At 33.0% G+C, this 20719-nt stretch overlaps 1 protein-coding gene across 2 annotated transcripts in view; it reads right to left on the reverse strand.

Annotated features, from left to right (window-relative positions):
* LOC126883097 (phosphopentomutase) overlaps nt 1-20719 on the reverse strand; it is a 166977-nt gene that overhangs the window by 102024 nt on the left and 44234 nt on the right. Inside the window, exon 1 of one of the 2 annotated variants that reach the window (XM_050648338.1) lies at nt 4807-5099. The exons of the other annotated variant lie outside the window; for it this stretch is intronic. The gene's annotated coding sequence lies outside the window, so the exon portion shown is untranslated. Of the gene's footprint in view, nt 1-4806; nt 5100-20719 lie in introns of those variants that run through there. 2 annotated transcript variants of the gene reach the window in all.

The following is a 20719-nucleotide window of genomic DNA, read 5'->3' on the forward strand; positions in this document are numbered from 1 at the left end:
AGGCCAAGGAAGAGATGGAGTGGCAACCTGGATATCTGATGAGGAGGCATCCGAAGATGGAACAAACGTGAGCATATTAAGGAAGCAGGAAAAAGAAGAAGAAGAAGAAGAAGAAGAAGAAGAAGAAGAAGAAGAAGAAGAAGAAGAAGAGGAAGAAGAAGAAGAAGAAGAAGAAGAAGAAATAGAAGAAGAAGAAGAAGAAGAAGAAGAAGAAGAAGAAGAAGAAGAAGAAGAAGAAGAAGAAGAAGGTGTTAATATGAAGTGCGAATTGTTTGCTTCTCCAGCTTAGCCGTTCGATGATGATAGTCATTTCAACTTCATTCACTGCTAGTAGGTATAAGTGTATCATCTGCGTATCGCAGGTTACTGATTTGTATGACTCGTATAGTGATGACTCGTATAGTGACTCGCGCCATTAGCGCCAACACCAATTGATACAAAAATGAGCCAGTGTGGGAAAATATGGTTAGGCAAAGGGATTTCTGTTCAAGGATACTATGGTCAAGGATAGAAACTTATTAATAAATATACTTAAATAGGTAGCATATCGGAATAAAAGCACACCGAATGATTATGACGATTGCTAAAACACAATATAGTACGAGGAAGACACAATCTAGAAATGTCTGATTTCATGGCATTTTTCGAACTTAAAATACTGCCAAACACAAATCTGGTGAGATACCTAGCCTAGAGATTGGCTACTATCGACCTTTGTTCCGCAGTCAAAAACCAAGAGCCCCAAACACTGTAGTGACTATGGATTGATCAGCTTAATGTCACAATTATTGAAAACATTTAAAGGTTACACATGCAATAACTTTCAGAAAGTGTGAAGCGGATATAAGTAACAAATAGATACCCGTGTTGAGCTGCCCCCCCCCTTGCAAAAGATAAAAAAACAAATAGCCCTGATTTATGAGCTATTTATGAGCTCTCATATTCCGCAAACTAAAAATTTTGAGCTCGTTCCACTGAGCAGGAATTTAATACCCTGAGGCTGAGTCAGCCCCCCCCCACTACTTAAAAATAGGAATATTGAATCGGTTTTTGCGACAGAATTACGAGCTATTTATGAGCTCTTGAAATTATATAGTTTCGATTTTTGAGCTCATCCCCTTCACCCCCAAACAACCCTTTAATTGATTTAACTTAAGAGAAAGATGCTGAGAAAACTTAAAATATATCGTATTGCGGATATAATTCCTATAGCTTATATACTCTAAGAATAAACTATTAAATCAAGGGCATTTCGATTATTGAGCTACAACCCCTTCGCAAGAAAACCACCCTATCTTCCCGGCTTAAGAGAAAGTTGTACTTAAAATGCGTTAATCTAATTATTTGGCGACTACATATCATTTAATAATTTATAAGCTTCCAAATTACGCGCATTTAGATCAGTAAATTGCAATTTATTTTATATAGTGCAGTCACTGAAGGTAAAAATCAACGATTACCTTCAAGTTCGGTGAACCTTCATCGATTTTCACGAAAATTGGTCAGTGGTTAGAGGATACGTCAAGAAACAAAGGTGACATGGTACCACCTTGCGCCTTTGCCCTGAGGGTGGATACCGCCCCTTCTCGGGGGTGAAAATTATTTTATAAAAAATAACTGCACAAATCAATAAAAGAACAAATTAAAAGCCAAATTTATTATATAAAGTTAATAAAATAAGTCAATAATTTTTAAGTTATTAAAGATCAAAGATGTTAATTATTTGTGAAAAAATGCATATTTTGAAGAGGTTTTTTGTAAATCACTGAAAAACTGTAAGTTTTTACAAAAAAGGTAATAGTAAGGTAATAGTAGTTTAATTCCTATAGCTTATATTCTAAGAATAAACTCTAAAATCACGCGCCTTTTGATTATTGAACTACAACCCCTTCGCAAGAAAACCATCCCATATTCCCGGCTTAAGAGAGGGTTGTACTTAAAATAATTTAAATTAATTATTTGTCGACTATATATTGTTTAATAATTTATGAGCTCGCAAAATATACGCATCTCAATTATTGAATTGCCATTTTCTTGCTATAGTGCAGTCACTGAAGGTAAAAATCAACTATGACCTTCGATTTCGGTAAATCTCCATTCATTTTCACGAAAATTGGTGAGCGGATTTTGATACTATCAACTTTTTCTGGATCTTATTTTTGATGGGTATTTCTAAGTACTTTGACAAGTATTTAGTAACTAAGTGTTATAAAATGCATCTTTTTCCCGTTATTTAAGCTTGAACCCTTAGATTTGAACTGTCGCGGAAAAAAATATACATTTAATTACCAATAACTTACTTTAAATTAACATTAAAGGTTTTTCAAGTAAGCAATTTATTATATTTTTTATTAGCTTCAATTTCAGTGATGAAAACTTTTTTGTAAAAACTTACAGTTTTTGAGCCATTTATGAAAAATCGCTCTAAAGCATGCATTTTCTTTCCAAAAATTAAAATATTTGATCTTTAATAACTCAAAAAGTATTGATTTATTTTAATCACATTATATAACAAATTTTGCTTACAATTTGTCCCTCTCTCGATTTCTGGGGTTATTTTTGATAAAGTAATTTTCACTCCCGAGAAGGGGTGACATATACCCCAGGCTAAAACCCCAAGTTGTTATTGCCAATTCGTGAAAATAAATGGAGATTTACCGAAATCGAAGGTAATAGTTGATTTTTACCTTCAGTGACGGCACTATAGAAAGAAAATGGCAATTCAATAATTGAGATGCGTATATTTTGCAAGCTAATAAATTATTAAACGATATGTAGTCGCCAAATAATCAATTTAAATTATTTTAAGAACAACTCTCTCTTAAGCCGGGAAAATGGGGTCGTTTTCTTGCGAAGGGGTTGTAGCTATATAATCGAAAGGTGCGTGATTTAAGAGTTTATTCTTAGAATATAAGCTATACGAATTAAACTACTATTAACTTTTTTGTAAAAACTTACAGTTTTTCAGTGATTTACAAAAAACCTCTTCAAAACATGCATTTTTTCACAAATAATTAAAATCTTTGATCTTTAATAACTTAAAAAGTATTGACTTATTTTATTAACTTTATATAATAAATTTTGCTTTTAATTTGTTCTTTTATTGATTTGTGCAGTTATTTTTTATAAAATAATTTTCACCCCCGAGAAGGGGCGGTATCCACCCTCAGGGTAAAGGCGCAAGGTGGTACCATGTCACCTTTGTTTCTTGACGTATCCTCTAACCACTGACCAATTTTCGTGAAAATCGATGAAGGTTCACCGAACTTGAAGGTAATCGTTGATTTTTACCTTCAGTGACTGCACTATACAAAATAAATTGCAATTTACTGATCTAAATGCGCGTAATTTGGAAGCTTATAAATTATTAAATGATATGTAGTCGCCAAATAATTAGATTAACGCATTTTAAGTACAACTTTCTCTTAAGCCGGGAAGATAGGGTGGTTTTCTTGCGAAGGGGTTGTAGCTCAATAATCGAAATGCCCTTGATTTAATAGTTTATTCTTAGAGTATATAAGCTATAGGAATTATATCCGCAATACGATATATTTTAAGTTTTCTCAGCATCTTTCTCTTAAGTTAACTCAATTAAAGGGTTGTTTGGGAGTGAAGGGGATGAGCTCAAAAATCGAAACTATATAATTTCAAGAGCTCATAAATAGCTCGTAATTCTGCCGCAAAAACCGATTCAATATTCCTATTTTTAAGTAGTGGGGGGGGGGCTGACTCAGCCCCCCCCCCCACTAGGGTATTAAATTCCTGCTCAGTGGAACGAGCTCAAAATTTTTAGTTTGCGGAATATGAGAGCTCATAAATAGCTCATAAATCAGGGCTATTTGTTTTTTAATTTTTGCAAGTGGGGGGGGGGGCAGCTCAACACGGGTCAAATAGATTGGCTTTCGTAATGGCTTTGGCATAGTAGAAGCTCTGTATAGTTTCACAACTCTTGCTCAAAAATGTCGAGACCAACAAAAAGACCTTTTCGTCGCATTTATAGCCTATGAGAAACCTTTCGACAAAGTTAAACACTCGTGGAATGTTTAAAACGAAAAAGACTCGACAAAAATGATATTAACCTAGTGAGAAATATCTATTGGACCCAACAGGCTGTTGTAACTTTAGCTGGAGACAAACGGATGCGCAACAGATAATTAGAGGTGTGAGACAGGGCTGTGTACTCTCACCATTACTATTTAATATATTAAACTCCGAAGAGTTATTTACAAGCACTTGAAAATAGCACAGAGGAGATCAAGATAAATGGTGAAAATATAAACAACATTCCTTATGCCGACGATACAGTTATTATCGCTGGAAGTGAGAAAGACCTGCAGACGCTACTAACCACAATTTGTGATACTGGGAAACATATTTAACAATAAACAAAAAGAAAAAGAAGACACCATTAAAAAGAGAAAAACAGCATACTTGGGGCACATATATTTAGAAATAATAAGTACGAGTTATTACAACTGATTCAGAACGGTACAATTGAAATAAAAAACATTCGCGACTGGACCGGGTTAAACATACAGACCCTTTTCAGAAAAGCAGAAGATACAGACGAATCTGCAATGGCAACCTTCATTAGTGGAGTCACCACGAGAAGAGAATAAAATACTGCTTGAAAAATTGATAGACTGACATTTCAACTACTGCTCCACACTTATACCTATAACAGTATGTTGCTATAACTTTAACTATTATTGATTGACGTATCTTTGAAAGATTAACCCAACCGCTGCCTGAGGCCTTCAGTTTTATCTGCATTATTGATAAATTAATAAACTACATTATACGCACCTGGCAGAGCAATCAGTTCTGTGTATATTCTCCTTTCGAATCACAAATATTTAATTATGTATATAGTCTAATTCATTTTGTGTAGGTCGCAGCGATAACGTATGCTAATAAAAGGCAGTTTCAATGAATTGCCCACAACTAACTGACTTTACACCTGAAATTTTGAAAGTGCCACATGTAGAAACGTCAACCTGTCGTCTAACGTCATCAGTTCACAGAATTTTTTTGTAATTTCGGGAAAATTGATAAAAAGGTTAAAATTATACCGGTCGTACTTATAGATTCGATTGTACACTTGACAGTAGGAACCCTATTAAAACAGTCTTATCTACCTTTGATAACCGCACGGGTAGCTGAATTGTTAGTAGACTTATTGCTTGCTGCAAGGTATACAAAATAAAAGTGTATGTGTGTATGTGTGTGTTTGGACGGTGTAAATAATTTTGTTCATAGCTCTAACCTAAGGAAATATATAACTACAGGTAAGTAATTGATATTTATTATTTTATGGCTACACAAATTGTTTAATTATTAATTAATTTGTTTCTTCTTCTTCTTGTAGTGCCTATCCGTTTCGGATGTTGGTGACCATCATGGCAATATGTACTTTGCATACTGTTGCTCTGAAAAGATTTGTGGTTGTTGTGTTGAACCACGTACGTAGATTTTTCAGCCAGGAAATCTTTCACCTTCCTGGTCCTCGCTTTTCTTCCACTTTTCCTTGCAAGATTAGTTGCAGCAGTCCATATATTTCACTGTTCCTCATGATGTGACCGAGGTATTCGATTTTGGCTGTTTTTATTGTGGTTAACAGCTCTTTTTCTTTTTTTGTAATGCTTAGTCAGCTTAGCTATTTTTTGAAATGCAGATCTTCATATCTCTATCCTACATTTGATTTCTAGGAAATAATCCTAATTTTCATTGCCGTTCGTACCAATCTAGGTGTACGCTTTTTCTCTTTCTGTTTGTTGACTGTTAACACTGATTCGTCCAGATTGCTGTTCTTTCTTAGATATCATCATACGTTTTGTTTTCTAAATGTTAATTGAAAGTCCATTTCTCTGACTTACTTCTGTGATACTATTCATTAACTAATAGAGGGCTACAGAACTGTACGCCCTGTAAAGGGCTACCTATCTTATGTTATTCGATACATTCTCCGTTAATTCGAATTCCGGCTTCAACATCATCTACTGCTTCTTGAAAGATTTCCATCTTCTTCTTCTTGATGTACCTATCCGTGACGAATGTTGGCGATCATCATGGCAATCTTCAGTTTATCTTGAAACGGTGCGAAAGAACGCAATCATTTTGCCTTAGCCAGAAGCCAAAAATCGTAAATGTCATTGTTACATATTTTTGTCTCACCCTGTAGACATAGGAATAAATTCAAGGAATTTATTTCTGTCCCGAAAAAACGTGAGAATAATTCAATTGTAGTTTATCCTTCTTGTTAAAAAAGACGTTATTATATTTTACAGTCATAGGTATCTACATTCGGTTTCCTGTGTTTAATTCCTCGCCCGTTCAGTTTGTAATGTAAAAAAGAGTTACGAAGTATTATAATGGTCTTTGGAGCCACGAATTTAGGCAGTTATATACACAATACGTGCTACTTTGGGTATCAGAGAGCGTGGGTGTTAATTGTGGACTCAGCAATATCTTTCTTGAAAATATTAGAACTAAGTGAGGTTCGCTGACATGGCTAAATGACCCTATTGGTTAAAGAGTATAATTTCCTACCAAAGAGGTTTGAAGGTGTTTTTATTTTCCCAATTGATTAGTAATAAGTGTAGGAAGCTTAGATATTTTTTTATTGGTCAAAAAAAGAGAATTAGCTGACAGAAAGGAGAGCGAATAGAGTTTAGGACAGAAAGTCAAAGTTCTGAGGAAAGACAGTTAAGTTTGATCAGACATGCAGTGAAGTCCAGTTTTTTTGGTCTGTGTCAAAGTTAGGCTCAGATGGAATCTTGAGTAGATTCTGTAGTGAAAGTAGCAAGAGCGATGTATTTGTCGTAAATACCATACCGGTATATTCTTGTGTTGTTGTTCCAGTAAAATAAATGGAACAGTGTATCTAGTAGTGGCGTAGAGTATGCCTTTTTCAAGAATAACTTAATTCAAGCTTCGCGGGACGTGGTTCCCGACCTTTTAACTAAAGATCAATTGTTTAAACAAAATTTTTTTAATCATTAAATTTATGAAATGCTTCATTAATAATCAAATTAAGCAATTATTTTTTAAAAAATTAAACAAGACTATGGAATATGACCTAATAATAAAGTCTAAGTATATTTTTATGTTTATTTAATTTGTCGTGCTACAATCCGTGTTATGTTGTGTTGAACCAGCTTCTGAAGTTCTTTAACCAGGATGTTCTTCTTCTCCCTGGACCTCGCTTTCCAAATATTTTTCCTTGCAGGATGAGTTGTAGGAGGGAATATCTGGATTCATTTCGCATAATGTGTCCAAAATATTCCAACTTTAGAGATTTGATGGTGGTTAGTACCTCTCGGTTCTTCCCCATTTTTCTAAGGACCTCCTCATTTGTGACCCGATCAGTCCATGGGATTTTAAGAATTCTCCGATATAGCCACATCTCAAATGCTTCCAATTTTTGGCACATATGTTCGTTCAAGGTCCATGATTCAACACCATAAAAAAGGGCAGAGAAGACGTAGCATCTCAGCATTCTTACTTTTATACCAAGAGAAAGGTTATGGCTTTTAAAAAAGGCCCCCATACGGTTGAAAGTTTATCTCTAGCTTTTCCGATGCGCGCTCTTACCTCTTGGTTGTTGGTCCATTCTTCATGTCTTATGGTGCCGAGGTAGTTGCAGTACCTCTCTTTCTACAGAGGTTTGGTTGATGTAGAGTTGACCTGTTATCTTTTTCTTGCTAATGATCATAAGCTTTGTCTTCTTTACGTTTATATTGAGTTCATATTGTTGAATGTAATACGTGATTTAGTTCATGAGGACTTGTACGTCTTCTAGGTTGTCCGCAAATACTCTGGTGTCATCTGCATACCTAATGTTATTTAGCCGGTACCCGTTTAGTAGAATACCTTTTTCAGTTTCGTGCAAAGCTTCGGTAAACATTCTTTTAGAGTAAATATTGAAAATTAGGGGGGACAAAATGCAGCCTTGCCTCACTCCAAGCACGATTTTCACATATTCGGTGTGTTCACCGTCAATTCTGAGGTTTGCAGTCTGATTCCAGTAAAGGTTTCTAATTATTTTCAGATCTTGGTTGTTAATTCCTGCTTCGTTGAGTATTTGTACCTCTAAAGGGGGTGAAACTCACCTCTAGGGCAAAAGCACACATTGGCGCAACATCACTTTTTTTCTTTGACTTGTTAGCTATGTGTATGCCAAATTTCATGTCAATCCAAGCGGTTCTTTAAAATTTAGAGGTTTTGCCATATTTCACCTTTAAATAACTTACCTACTATGGTTATAATCCTTTCGCTTGAGACACATGGGAATTGAACTTTTTAGAATATGTCTTAGTTTGCCAAATGCTGCCCATGTAAGGCCTATTCGCCTCTGTATTTCATGTGTTTGGTTGTCTCTGCTTATTTTGATCTCGTGTCCCAGATATTTGTAAGTGTCTTTTTGTTGTATGGTATTATTGTCAATAGTTATATTTCCACACATTACGAGATTTGCCATAAGTTTAGTTTTCTCAAAGTTTATTTTTAATCCTACTCTCTCAGACAGAGTTTTAAGCGAATATATTATGGAAACTATATCCTGTAAGTTATCTGCGATTAATACAACATCATCCGCAAACTTCAGATGATTTAATCTCTCTCCATCTATAATACAAATACAGTGGATGATCATATTATTAGAGCCACCTCAGAAAATTTTACTTTTGTTTAATAATGGTATGTGAGTTTTTTCTTTATACGGTCCACGTTGCCTTTGAAACTTTAGAAATGGATGCTATGTTTCTGTTGGAGTGATTAGTATTGAATATTAAAGTTTCTATTTCTGCTATTTTCCTTGGTGAGATGTCTTTGGATTTCCCATGATGTTCTGGTACAACTACTGTAACGATCGCGCATTTTTTACTAAATTCGCAAAATATAGTATAGGACTGTCAGAATGTCACTAGTGAGCAATAGAAACTCACAAAGTTTATTATAACTCTAAATATCAAGAATACAAAATAATAGGTACACGAGTTGCAAGCTAGGCTGGACAGCACTGACAAACTATGGCATCTGAGTCACGCATTGCCACACATGCGTGTTGCCACTATTGTCAGACTATTTATTGCACTTTCATAAAGTGTAACAAGACAGTCAAATGGAAACAAATGCATTGATATATGATGCAGCTCAATTGTACAGGGTGAGTCACTACTAACGCGACGGAAGATTACAGCGAAATTTTAAAATTATTTTGAAATATACAGGGTGTCCCAATAAATGGAGCGTATCAAAGTTATATTTCTTCTTATGGAACACCCTGTATTTTATTGAATTTTTTAATTGTCCGCAAAAAATAAGGTATAGTTTCATAAGGCTTCCCTATACCTATGTACAGAGTGTTGGTACACTTCATCGGTGTTGGTGATCAACAGTAAAATGTTTGTTTACTGTATCATAATAAAATGAAAGCTATGTCTATTAACTAGAAGATTATTATGAAAAGTAGGTAGATTCGTCTGTACATAATACATTCTTAAAAAAAATCAGGATCTTCTCCAAATTCTTAAGTCTATAAACGAAAAGTTAAACGTTCCTGTTCTGTCTAATACTGGTGTAGTTGATTGAGTTTTATACGGACGATAGTGGTTTTTCTTATGTATTCTACATACACTCGTTTGACTGATTTCCAATTGACTCGAAATTTTTCACGTACTAGTAATTGGGTTTTCCGTAACAGAAAGCAGGACATCAAGTTCGTTGACGTCATTAAAAATAAATGGTTTATTTTTATTTAACTTTTCGTACCTATGCAACATTACCAGTAGCACGGAATCTATCGAGAAATCTCTCAAAAACGTCCTTTTTTGGGTGTTTTCTATCAGGATACCTTTAAGCGTAAACTTTAGAAGCTAAGAGACAATTTTAAAAATATTCCCCAATGAAAAGTAGCATGTCTACTCTTTCATAGATATCGTGATTATTCATTTTTACGAACAATTAAATTTGAATGTAATTGGCTCTGCCAAAGCCATTGTTAAGTAAAAAAAAATTTGAATATCATACACCGATGTTTATAGTTTTGATAATTACCAGACCGTACTGCCATAAACTGACAATGTCATACAATGACATTAATTAACTAAGTACATCTTTTGTTTTAAAATCGATTTACAGATTAAGAATTTAAGTAATTGTAAATTACGCAAAAACTATGACACCTAGGTATAGGACATCCATATACCATTCGAAAGAGGTAAATTTGTTTAGTATAATTATTTATTAATATACATGGTGTTCCATTTAAAATAAGCATCATATGAGACATTGAATACTCCACTAATGAAACTGTAAATTTTGAACACCCTGTAGACAAATGTGTAATAATTAATCATGGAATACATTCAACTAATATCCAACTATTTACATATAAAAGTAACGTTTTTATAATTTCGTAAATAACTTGAGAATAAGCCTTCTTTTAAAACTTTACATTTTAAGAAAAGTCAACATAACTCAGAACACTCTGTACATAGGTATAGGGAAGTCTTATGAAACTATACCTTATGTTTTGCGGACAATTAAAAAAATCAATAAAATACAGGGTGTTCCAAAAGAAAAAATATAACTGATACGCCGCCATTTATTGGGACACCCTGTATATTTCAAAATAATTTTAAAATGTAGCTTTTATCAACTTACAAACTATTCAATTTTAATTTTTTTCAAATCTTTTACCATTTTGCTGTAATCTTCCGTCGCGTTAGTCTTCCAATCTTCTAATCTTCCTGTATACCCTTCCTCTAAATCTAAAACATTGAATTTTACTAGGTGGCTCTAATAATATGATCACCCACTGTAATGCTTATATATTGCCATTGAGTGTTCTTAAATATTGACTCTAGAGCTGCCGTGAACAATTTAGGTGAAATATTGTCTCCTTGTCTTACTCCTCGACCTAAGCTAAATTTTTTCTGTCTTCGTGTAGTCGTATACTTTATGTAGCATTTTCATAGATGCTTTTGATTAGTAACGTGTACCTGTAGTCTATTCGGCTTTGGTTTAGGGCTTCCAGTACTGGTTCAAACTCTACAGAATCAAAAGCCTTCTCGTAATCCACAAATCTAAGAACCATGCAGTGGTATGTTGTACTCGATGCATTTTTCAATTAATATCTTTATGGTATGCATATGGTCATTGGTGCCATATCCTGCCCTGAAGCCAATTCTTTCTGTTGCCTGTTCTTTGGGCCGATAGAAATCAAGTTTAGGTGTTAGTCTCTTCGTTAAGATTTTCATAAAGAGTTTGCACATATTTGTCTAGAGGCTGATGGGTCTATAATTTTCTAATTTGCATTGTTCCAGTCTTTTGGAATAGTACCCACATGTAAGCATTTATTAAACAGTTCGCTTACTGATTTTAATAGAATTTCTCCTCATGGGTAAAAGTACTTCAGATCCCTGATTTATGAGAGTCCTTACTCGTGTCAGTAAATTGTCTTGTGGTCTTTGGCTGGTATAAAGGTCTTTATAAAACTCTCTAGTTATTTTCAGAATATTTTGTTTATCTGTTGTTGCCTTTCCGTCTTTGCCGTACATTAGTATTAGGTATATCTTCTTAAAGCTTTTCTAATTTCCGCTGAAATTATTTTATTTAGTTTTCTAGATTCTTCTTTGTTTCCTTTTTCTTTCTCGCTTAGGTTTTGTCGTATTTCCATGAGGGCTTTTGTATCTTTACTAATCTTGTCACTTTCATATCTTTACTAATGACACTTTTTGTGTTGTGCCTTTCTAACCAAGCCTGTTATTAATTTATTGTGATCGTCGATACTTGGAGGTTTTAGGATTATTACTCTGTAAAGTTTCGGCTATAATATAGGCTATTGATTATGTTCAAAATAAGAGAGCTAAAAGGAACTACAACGTTAACGGGTTTTATTCTCTCATATGGTCAATGAACCTCTAGATTTGAAAAAACCGCGGAGTGCTACCATTTAAATGAGTGCGTTTTTGAGAAAGGGGTGAATTAGTCCTTAGGCACAGGGTGAATTAGGGTGAGTTCTATGCACTTTTGGTACAAACACGTCTACAGGAAAATTATTTCAGGTTAAATTTACTATCAAAATATCACTTTTTAAAGTCAAAAATATTTTTTTTACAAAAATATATTCAAAAGAAAAGCAAGAAAAAAACACGAAAGAAAGCAATTTTGTTTTTGCCCCATAACATTTTTCCACAATGATATAGGTATAGGGTATAGGCATTACTTAAGCGAAAAATAACTCCCATCCCTCCTCTTTAAAATAACGTCTGGTAGAAGCCTCTAGGATTTACAGTTTCCGAAAGAGGATTTTTCAAAGTTCGCCGTTCACAGCATTTTTGGGCCATTTCCCCATTAGTTCGCAAACATTGTTCTGTAACTTTTTTCTACGCATTTCTAGGTATACGCAACGGTGCATTTAGTAGAAAGAGAAGTCAATTACCTTTAAAATAGTCTATCGTATAAAGTTGTGCGACTATTTTTAAGCAAGTTATGCTTTTTCAAGGTTTTATACTTTTAATGATTTTTTATATTTATCATTATTTTTTAAATTACTCATTATGACTTTTTTTCTTGTACATTTAGGTATATACATTGTGGAATAAAAGAAGCTTATTCTCTTTATTTTAAAATGACGCATTGCAAAAAATTCTAGGACTATTTTTAAACAAGATATCCGTAAGATATCCGTAAGATATCCAAGGGTATCTGAAATTTAAGAAAAATTTTAATTTATTTACTTTTTTCAATTAGAAGAATATAATTGCACATTATAACATAATTTTTCACTTTTCGATATTGTGAAATATAAAGGTACCTACTTTACTCTTGACCGAAATTCATATTTTTTAACATACCTCGTACACTATTGATAAAATTTTATATCTGATAATTGCATCTTAGGTTTTAGACTATAAAGAATATTTTTTTTTCATAAAGTTAATAATAAAAAGTTTTCCATATGGTTCCAACTTAGTGGGACCTATTTCATGTGTCACATTTTGAAAAAGCATATCTTGTTTAGAAATAGTCCTAGAATTTTTTGCAATACACCATTTTAAAGTAAGGAAAATAAGCTTTCTTTTTTATTATACAATGTATTATTGTGTTTCAATTTATCAATCAAAGATAGACTAAAAATTTTAATTTTTTTAATATAACGCGGGGACATAAATTTGATAAACCCTGTATATTGATTTGTAAATATTTATTAGAAGTTAGCTTTCAACGCAAGGTAATGAATTTTTCCATGAAGAATATTAAAAACATTTTTGTAAATAAAAGTGAAGTGAAAGTTATTTAGGATTATTATTTTAAACCGATTGTTAATTACGGGAAAGATAGAAGCCATAGGTAATTATTTCTTAGAAAATTAAGGTAAAGAAAGATTGGAATTTTAATCTCTTTTTGTTTAACCCCGAGTAAAATTTGTAGAATTTCCCGAAAGTAATTATTCTGATGGTAGGAATATTTTTGAAAGTATGAGTGGTTTTTTCGAATGAAAAAAAGAGTGGGGAAGAAGAAATGTCTCTGATTGGTTTGGCAATTTGGAATGGGAAGGAGAGAAGGTTGAATTTTCAGACAGTTTGGGTCGCAGGATTTTATTGTGTTACCGGCAGCCGAGAGGAGCAGTCAAAAGTTTTCGTGAGTAGTTCAGAAGCAAGTACTAGTGGTTGTGTTTGATAAGTGAGAGTAGCTGAAAAGTGGAACAAGAGACAAATCAAATCGAGAAGAAATACCTCTTTGATTCTGTAAAGTCCAAGAGAGTAAGTTACAAGAATTATCGTTATTAAAATTATTTGTGACACCAAGTAAAAAAGATACTTGGGTCTCAGGAGATTATTGTTGAGAGAAAGAGAGGAGAGAGATTTGGAGTTTATTGAACGAGTCCTGGTCAAAGGAAGCCTGGCTTGTGTTTTGGAGAAATAGTTGCTGGTATCCTGCTGGATTGTTTGCTGAGAATGGAGAGGGCTTTGATTGGTAGCCTAACATAATCAACAAGGAGGAGCTGTTTGGGTCAAGAGGAGACATCATTGTGTGTGAATCAAAAAGGTCAGTCAATAACCTATGTGATAGATTTTTTTATAATCAGAAGTTAATTTTTTTACGTAAAAGCCTATGAATTTAAGATTCCAACATTTCAAAAATTTAATAGGAAGTATAAGTAATTTTGCGAATACCAAATTTGTTTGTTTAGCTGGGTTTATTAATGGTATCAAGAACAAAGCGATAAATATTTGTTTGAATTAGATTAATTTATATGGTAAAAGTTTCTTTTGGACAGTTATGCCCACAGAATTTAATTGATAAATTTACAGAACATTGCTTTTGATAATAAAGGTAATTGTATGTTTTTATTTATGATTTTTCTATTTATTTCCTTTTCCTATTTTATCCCGATAAGGATCAACTAAGATATACTGAAACCACGAGAGAAGATAAGTATAACATAAGATAATTTAGACATTTTTTTATATTATAAAAGGCACCCTGAGATTCTTTCTTAATTTTTATGTATGATTTGCGTTAATTAAATGATTGATCAAGTAAATAATAATTAATATAAAAGTAATAGAAAGCAGATCATAACAACATGGCGCCCAACGTGGGGCGTTAAAGTATCTCTGGTTGTGAATTTGAAAGGATAGGAAACGGAAAAACAGGTGAAGGAAAATTGATTTGCCCGTCGGAAAAAGTTGATATATTTAAAATTTATGAAATATTTTGTTTGAGTTATTTTTTTTATCTAGGTACAATTTTACATATTTATTTTATTTTTGATTGATTTGAATTTTGATAAATTTGAAAATTTGTGTTATAAATTGATTATATTTGGGGAGAGAAAAATTTTCGTCTCTACAGCATACAAGGTATTTTCGAATTTCGTATCAGGCGGGGATAAATTTTAACTACATGTCGATAACAACCAGAAGCAAAAGCAAAGAAAACAAAAAACAAGAAGAACATTTGGAACAAGAAGAACATATAGAACAAGAAGGCATTTTCGAAACAACAATCATGACATCAGAACAACCGGAATTATCAGGAATAGATAAATTATTACAACTGATGCAACTCCAGTCACAGAAAATGGATACAATGCAAGAAAATCAGGAAGAAACATAAAAGAAAATGGATAAAGTGGATCAAAAAATGGATGAAACACAACAAAAAATGGATGAAACACAACAAAAATTGGATCAAAAAATGGATGAAACATCAAAGAAAATGGATAAAATGCAAGAAAATCAGGAAGAAACAAAACGAGTAATGAAAGAAAATCAGGAGGAAACAAAACAAGCAATAGAAGAGAACAATAAGAAAATAGAGGAACGCATAGAAAAGTATGAAAAGGAAATAAAAGGATGTTTGACAACAATTAAAAACGAGATAGAACAACAAGAAATGAAAATTAAAGATCACATGCAAGAACAAGAAATGAGAATGAAGGATCACATGAAAGAACAAGAAATGAAAATTCAAAATAAAATGGAGGAGTTAACAAATTGCCAGAAAAAGGAACTAGAAAATTTGGAAAATAAGTTGGAAAACGCATTACAAGAGGACAGGCGAGAAATAGAAAGAAAAATGGAGGAAATCAGGAATCAACAAAATTCCGGAGAAAGAAAGGAAACGATTATCCATAGTACAGAGGATGCGAAAATAAAATTTGGCGGGGATGTAAAAAAATTACACCCAGTAATTTTCATAAATAATTTAAAAAAGAAAGTACAATACATCGGTAACTTCGAAACAGCCAAAGAAACGATAAGAAACCATCTTAAAGATGAGGCGAGTTTATGGTTTGATAGCAAAGAAGAAGAATTGGACAATTGGCATAAATTCGAACAAAAGTTCCTGAGTTATTTCTGGGGAAAAATACAACAGATGGAAATAAACAAGGATTTGCAAAATGGGAGGTACCATGATAGAATGGGTATTTCAGAACAAACATACGCGCTACAATTATACAACAATGCAAAACACCTACACTACAATTATTCGTCCGAACAGATAGTAGAACTGATAGCTAGACATTTTGAAGATACCTTAGAAGATCACATAACTTTACAAAACTACAAAGATATCGACAGTTTGTGCCAATTCTTACAAATACGAAAAGCAAAAATGAGAGAAAGACAAATAAGAAGATCGCAAGAAAATTATAGACAACGCGAAAATAAAGACTATAGAGATAGAGGACAAAACTCTAGGAGAGATTATACAAGAAGAGAATTTATTCCGAGGAGGGAAAACGAAAATAGAGACAACGGAAGAGGAAACTATGAACAAAGAAATCGGCAATGGAACGAAGACAGATATCGAGAAAACCAGAATAGAAATAACACCCGCACATATCAAGAACACAGAAATGATAATAGAAGGAATGAACAGGAAAATCGTGGAAACCGATACGGGTCCAACAGACCAAGAGAAAATAGAAACGCGGTAAACAATACGCAAATAGGCGAATATGAGGATGAGAGACAAAGCGACGAAAGAAGAAGCGAAGAAGAACAGCAAGCGTTTTTTCACGAAGGCGCTCACTAAACACAAAAGAACAAACAGGAATTTTTTGTCACCCGAAGGAATTTTTTAAATTAGCAGGAAATAATGATAAAAGAAGTGGAGTAAATTTAAAATTTGTAGATGGTTTTATCAATGAAAAACCGATTAAAATTATGATTGATACTGGGTCGGAAATTACATTGATTAAGAGGAAATTAATAGAAGAGGTTGATTTAACGAATTTAATTTACAAAAATTCCCAGGGTAAATTTAGTGGGCGCAAATAAACGAAATTTGGCAGCAATAAATGAAGGAATACGAATAAAGGTTCGATTGGGGAAGAAATTTTATGCACTACAATGTGTTATAATGCCGAACATGATACATGATATGATCGTAGGAGTGGATGAATTGTCAGAAAAACATGTGGTGATAGATTTCCAAAATAATACGATGAAAATCACAGAGGAAAAAGAAGAAGAACAGGACATTCTGGAAATGGACAAGGAACATGAGAAACGGAAAAAGGATAATGTAGACAAAAAACAAACGGTGGAAATGAATTTGGCAATGAAGCAAGGACAGAGAAGAAAGAGGAGAAAGCAGCAGAAGATAAGTAAAGATAATGAAGCCTGGGATTCCTCGAAAAAAGAGATGAGCCCAAAAGAAGAAAAAGAAAAAAAAGAGTGACAAAAGAAAATGAAGCTTGGGATTCCTCAAAAGAAGAGATGAGCCCAGAAGAAGAAAAAAAGAAGAAGAAGAAAAAAGATTGACAAAAGAAAATGAAGCTTGGGATTCCCCAAAAGAAGAGATGAGCCCAGAAGAAGAAAAAGAAGAAAAAAGATTGACACAAGAAAATGAAGCTTGGGATTCCTCAAAAGAAGAGATGAGCCCAGAAGAAGAAGAGATCAGAATAGAAAAAGAAGGCGAAAGAGATACCATTGAAACTGTGGTATTTGAAGAAGAAGTATGCAAAATGGAGGAGGCAGAATACACAATAAACATGTGTAAAGAATCGGAAGAAAACGAAAGAAAATTGATATGGGGAGAAGAAAAGGAGAAGGAACTGCGTGTAATATTGAGGGAGTATGAAAATTTAATAAATAAAGAAAACAGAGTAGCTAAAAAGTATGAACATTCATTTGAGGTTAAAGACTTAGGAAATTTTCGATCGAAATCTTACCCTATCCCACCTAAGTACAGACACTGGGAAAAAGAAAGCAATTGTTTTTCAGGTGGGATTCAATATTTTGACAAAGTAGAAATGTGTTGTTGTCGAGAGAAAATCATTTTTTGTTGCACTTATTAATAACGATTTTATCTCAAAACAAGGCGGGGTGGTTACTGTGTTAAAATTTATCAATCAAAGATAGAATAAAAATTTTAATTTTTTAAATATAACGCGGGGACATAAATTTGATACACCCTGTATATTGATTTGTAAATATTTATTAGAAGTTAGCTTTCAACGCAAGGTGGTTTCTCCTTAATGAATTTTTCCATGAAGAATATTAAAAACATTTTTGTAAATAAAAGTGAAGTGAAAGTTATTTAGGATTATTATTTTAAACCGATTGTTTATTACGGGAAAGATAGAAGCCATAGGTAATTAGTTCTTAGAAAATTAAGGAAAAGAAAGATTGGAATTTTAATCTCTTTTTGTTTAACCCCGAGTAAAATTTGTAGAATTTCCCGAAAGTAATTATTCTGATGGTAGGAATATTTTTGAAAGTATGAGTGGTTTTTTCGAATGAAAAAAAGAGTGGGGAAGAAGAAATGTCTCTGATTGGTTTGGCAATTTGGAATGGGAAGGAGAGAAGGTTGAATTTTCAGACAGTTTGGGTCGCAGGATTTTATTGTGTTACCGGCAGCCGAGAGGAGCAGTCAAAAGTTTTCGTGAGTAGTTCAGAAGCAAGTACTAGTGGTTGTGTTTGATAAGTGAGAGTAGCTGAAAAGTGGAACGAGAGACAAATCAAATCGAGAAGAAATACCTCTTTGATTCTGTAAAGTCCAAGAGAGTAAGTTACAAGAATTATCGTTATTAAAATTATTTGTGACACCAAGTAAAAAAGATACTTGGGTCTCAGGAGATTATTGTTGAGAGAAAGAGAGGAGAGAGATTTGGAGTTTATTGAACGAGTCCTGGTCAAAGGAAGCCTGGCTTGTGTTTTGGAGAAATGGTTGCTGGTATCCTGCTGGATTGTTTGCTGAGAACGGAGAGGGCTTTGATTGGTAGCCTAACATAATCAACAAGGAGGAGCTGTTTGTGTCAAGAGGAGACATCATTGTGTGTGAATCAAAAAGGTCAGTCAATAACCTATGTGATAGATTTTTTTTATAATCAGAAGTTAATTTTTTTACGTAAAAGCATATGAATTTAAGATTCCAACATTTCAAAAATTTAATAGGAAGTATAAGTAATTTTGCGAATACCAAATTTGTTTGTTTAGCTGGGTTTATTAATGGTATCAAGAACAAAGCGATAAATATTTGTTTGAATTAGATTAATTTATATGGTAAAAGTTTCTTTTGGACAGTTATGCCCACAGAATTGAATTGATAAAATTACAGAACATTGCTTTTGATAATAAAGGTAATTGTATGTTTTTATTTATGATTTTTCTATTTATTTCCTTTTCCTATTTTATCCCGATAAGGATCAACTAAGAGATACTGAAACCACGAGAGAAGATAAGTAAATCATAAGATAATTTAGACATTTTTTTATATTATAAAAGGCACCCTGAGCTTCTTTCTTAATTTTTATGTATGATTTGCGTTAATTAAATGATTGATCAAGTAAATAATAATTAATATAAAAGTAATAGAAATCAGATCATAACAGTATATACCTAAATATACAATAAAAATGTTATAATGAGAAATTTAAAAATAATCGTAAAATATATCAAAAATCATTAAAAGTATAAAATTTGAAAAACCATATCTTGCTTAAAAATCGGCATACAGCCTTCTACAATAGATCATTTTAATGATAATTAATTTTTTTTCCTATCAAATGTAACATTGCATAATATACATAAAGCTGCGAAGAAAAAAGTTACAGAACAATGTTTGCGAAGTAACAAGGAAAATGGCCCACAATCGCTGTGAGTGGCAAACTTTGTAAAATAATATTTTGAAAACTGTAAATCATATAGCCTTCTACCAAACGCCATTTTAAAGAGAAAGGATGAAAGTTTTTTCTGTGAAGCATTGTCTATACCTATATCCCCGTGGAAAAAAGTTATGGGGCAAAAAACAAAATTGCTATCTTTCGTGTTTTTTCTTGATTTTCTTTTAAATATATTTCTGTAAAAAAATATTTTTGACTTTAAAATGTAATATCTAGATAGTTAATTTAATCTGGAACAATTTTACTGTAGACGTGTTTGTACCAAAAATGCATAGAACTCGTCCTAATTCGCCCTGTGCCTAGGGACTAATTCACCCCTTTCTCAAAAACGCACCCCTTTAAATAGTAGCACTCCGCGGTTTTTTCATATTTAGAGGTCCATTGACTATATGAAACAATAAAATCCCATTAACGTTGCAGTTCCTTTCTAAAATACATAATCAATAGCCTAATATTTTGGATGTATGCTTCCGGCTGATTTGGTGAATTCCAAACTATGCGTTTGCAACCGTTTATCATCTTTGCTCTTTCTGAAGCATGCATAAACATCGCAATTCATCTCTACATCGTTGAAATAACACTACTTGTAGTCCAAAGAGAGTCTCTCTCGTACAACAACTTTAAAATATGGCTCATTAAGCTGATGGTTCGGATATCAATGCAGGATACGGATATTTAGGCCAGGGTAATAAGACAAAAATATACCCTGTTCGTGACACTTCAGCAGCTAGAGTGTTGAAGCGTTTTTTCGACAAGTAGGTAATACCTATAGGAACAAATTGTATTTATTTCCTGCGTAGGATCTGGCGGCCATTTTTATTTATAAACAATTAACTGTCAAAAAATGGCATTTTTCACTTTTTTTTTCAAATCAATGGAAAACAGTGAAACTTATGATTTTTTTAGTAAAAATATCTTTGAGATTATGGAAAAAGCTTTAAAACGACATACTACAAAGTTTGATATACTCATTTATTGTTAATATAATTGCGAAAAAAGGTCGGAATTGCAAAAAAAATATTTTCGCAATAACTGTTGTAAAAATTAGTGTACAGGTTTGAAATTTTTGTC

The sequence above is a fragment of the Diabrotica virgifera genome, chromosome 4, assembly GCF_917563875.1.
Source record: "Diabrotica virgifera virgifera chromosome 4, PGI_DIABVI_V3a".
In the NCBI taxonomy this organism is placed as follows: Eukaryota; Metazoa; Arthropoda; class Insecta; order Coleoptera; family Chrysomelidae; genus Diabrotica; species Diabrotica virgifera.